We start from the raw sequence: 3,468 nt of genomic DNA, 5'->3' as shown, positions 1-3,468 counted from the left end.
TTTACAACAATTATAATCTTTTAATTTATACTCCCTTATAAATATTTATTTAATATCTAGAAATGGTTATAATTTTTTTTAATTTACTCATTTTTAAAACTACAAGTTTTGTACACATAAATCATGTTTCATTCGAAGCCTTTGCATACTAAATGGCCTTCTCATTTTCGCTGCCACTTGTGTGGCCCCAGAGATCTGACAGTACCGTCCAGCCCCCCGAACGCCCATCGAATATTTTCCATTTTCCAGAACTCGTGCGCAAAAGTGACGCCCGAAAACAAACTACAGCAAAAAAGAAATGGGAACATTTTCATAATATTTTAATGGCTGTGTTTGAAATCGGATATCGCCACATGTGTGTGGCTGTTGGATGTTGGTTGTGTGTTGCCTGTCACTTTTCACATTGCCTGCGACATAAATAATAATTTATTTGGTTAGTGGCCATAAATGTTTCATTTGACAATTTCTCATCTAATTTTGCACTAACTGGGCGACATTAATCAAGAGCGATTTGTGTGAGTCGGCGACTATTTATAGCCATCGAGGGGAGTTCATCATCATCGTCCTCAGCGAGTGACATGTGTTTTTCCTCCTTTTATATTTTTGTTGTCTGGAACAGGTGAATTTTCCCCACCGAAAATGCACATAAATTCCCTTCAGCGATCATTTATCAATTTGTCTCTTTCAATTCGAGTGCAGCCAAGTAGCGCGCTCTCTGAACAAATATTTGTAATTAATTAAAGCCGAATGTGGACTATAATAATTTAATGCCTACCGTTGTCCAGCCCCAAAACAACACGCGCTCCATAAAATTCTGAATCGATCTGTAACCGTTTTAGCTGGAAAAGCCGCATGACGTCCTCGGAAAGAAAAGCCGGTAGACAGGTGCCTTTTACTTAACACGAGCGACTGAGAAATGCAGCAGCAAAGTTGAAAAGTCATCAGAAGGCCGGTTAATTAATTATTTTAAAGGGCTTGGATATTAAGTGGTTTTTATTCAAGGAATTTTTGGCTCTTAACAAATTAATGGAGATAGTTTAAGGCGTTTGAAAAAAATTTTTCCATATATATTTTTATATCTTTAAGATATATAAACATATAAATATATAGTATAAAATATAGAAACTTAAATTAAAGTATGATATTAAATATATTATTTTACTTTCAAAAATTTCATAAAGCTTTACAACAAAATAAATGTTTACCTCTTTGTTTCAATTTGTTTTTTCTGAATTTACTACACTGCAGGGACCACACATTAGATGCACTAGTGAATAAATTGCTGGCATTTCGATCGAATCAATTGGTTTGTCACTGCATCAGCAATGTGTCGATGGCAACAGCAACAAGTATGTGCGGCAGCAACAGCAACCGTTTCAGCGGCAACCGCAAGGTGCGTAAATTTAGAACAAGAACCACCCAAGTGGCTAAAAGTGTCAATTCGTGAAAATTTCACAAATTCCAATCGATGTGAATAATCAGAATTGGCGGCGACAACAACAGCAGCACAAAAGGCACTTTGATGTGCTAACTAAAAAGTGTCCCCTGTAAAAACCAAAAAAAAAAAAAAAATAAAGGGAAACAAAGAAATCGGAAAAAGTACGGAGAGGAAAAATAAAAGCGAAACAACGTTGTTGAGTGACAAACAATTGCAAGTGAAAGGCGGGAGGGGCGGGGCACCCAAGGGGAATTCCCCGAACGAAAGGGGCAGGGATTGCAGCAGTTGTGCAAAAATCTTGCTCTTTTTAATCGCTTTTTACTTGGCTTTTGTCTCGTGCGACTTTTAATTAAGTATATTGCCTGCAGCCTGGCAACAGCAACACCAAAAGCAGCAGCAACATCTGCTGCTTCTTCTTTTGCCAAAACTAATTTCTCCAGGCACTGGGCGAATTTAATAAATATTTGGATTGTGAATTCCAAACATAGTTAGTTAAAATGTTATTAAACAAAGTTTTTTATGTTACTTGGTAGTTATAATACATTTTTGAAAAATTTTAAAATAAAAATATTTGCCTCTAAAATTTGATTAGTAATTGGAAATCTAAGAACCCTAACTAATTCCAATTAATCCCTATTTTTTCCAAGTGTAAGCACACACAGTCGCACTCAATCCGGGCTCCTTGTGGCTCATTTATTTGAGTGCTGCAATTGTTAACAAGCTACGGACAAGTTGCAACTTGTCTGCTGCACTACCATCTTGTTTTGCCGCCCTCTCTTTCGCCCCCCTATAGCCCTCTCTCTTTTCCTCGCATACTTGCTGCCTCTCTTTCGCTCCCCCTTGAGTGCGTGCGCCGTAGTTAGAGCTTTCAACATTCTGCTGCCATTTTTGGCGAGGAACGCCCTCAATCATCCGCCCGTTTGGCACTCAAAATTCGCACTCAGTTTCGTTTCCCCTCACTGGAAGTGCTTGCCCTCTCTTTCTATTCGACTTTCGCCGTCTCCCTCACTCACGCATCCGGGCTTAACCCCCCCTCTGCCACCAAAATGGCCGCCTGCAAGTTTTCGCTCACTCAAAAACCTGCTCTCTTTCTTTGCTCCTTCGCTTTCATTTCGCATTCGTCGCAGCTGCCGTTCGCACGGAAATTCTTCGCCCGGTTTCTATTTATATTTTTAGGTTAGGTGGTTATACTATATAGGTAAATGTCCCTCAATATTTCCTTTGATCTTTCGCATATTTCACACCTGATTAATATTAAATTTTATTTCCAACCTTGACTCGCTGATTATTTTGATTATTATTTTCCATGCTTCGTCGCACAAAATTCACAGGCCGTAAAAAAATGTGTAAAGGCGACGAAAAACGCGAAGCCCACTAAAAAACTAGGAAATTTATGACGGAAAATGTAGTCGTTTTTCCACTCGGTGGTCATTAAAATCAGTTCGTGGCCCATTGAAGTGTGGAAACTACAAAGAATAGATTTCCAAGTTGAAACAGTTTTACTTATCATGTGGAATATGGGAATTTTGCTTTAATTTTGTATCTTTTATAGAAGATGAAGAGTGTTGAAATAAACACAGCGACAGGTGTTAAGATAATGCAAACATAAATATTAAAATCTTTAAATAAAATGTTTTAAAATATTACTAGCTCTAAACTAAGTCTGTCTTTTACCGTTAACCTCCTAAAAATATACAAAGACTTTAAAAGTATTGATTTTTAGCAATTTTTATTTTATTTTCTCAAATAATATTTTGTTAAAATGTTTTTAAAAATTGTCAAAAAAATCATACAATTTATAAGCCTTTATCTATTACCATCCATCAAATGAGCTTCATATGCAAATGTATTTTCCCCACACTTTGTGGCTTTTCGGAATTGCGGAAAATCGTTTTGCGTAGCGTTGACATCTTATTACGGCCAATAACGAAATAAGCAAGGCAATTAAGTCGGCTGCAGCTGACGCCCCCGCAAACAAATAAACTTGGGAGCAGATGTATCCGTAAGATACATTTCATTCCGGCCGGTCG

At 37.4% G+C, this 3,468-nt stretch overlaps 1 long non-coding RNA gene across 2 annotated transcripts; it reads right to left on the bottom strand.

Moving 5' to 3' along the window:
• Positions 1 to 413: 413 nt before the first annotated feature.
• On the bottom strand, positions 414 to 2,767 carry LOC138911939 (uncharacterized). 2 transcript variants are annotated; one of them, XR_011417573.1, is made up of 3 exons: positions 2,683 to 2,767; positions 776 to 909; positions 414 to 715 (listed from the first exon to the last, which is right to left on the bottom strand). It is a non-coding gene; the product is annotated as an uncharacterized lncRNA (long non-coding RNA). The 2 variants fall into 2 exon arrangements; XR_011417572.1 differs by lacking the exon at positions 2,683 to 2,767 and adding an exon at positions 1,206 to 1,566.
• Between the last annotated feature and the right edge of the window lie 701 nt (positions 2,768 to 3,468).

Source organism: Drosophila takahashii, chromosome 2L (assembly GCF_030179915.1).
Source record: "Drosophila takahashii strain IR98-3 E-12201 chromosome 2L, DtakHiC1v2, whole genome shotgun sequence".
NCBI lineage: Eukaryota > Metazoa > Arthropoda > Insecta > Diptera > Drosophilidae > Drosophila > Drosophila takahashii.
The sequence above is the reverse complement of the archived record's forward strand: the minus strand, read 5'-3'. Positions and strand labels throughout refer to the sequence as shown.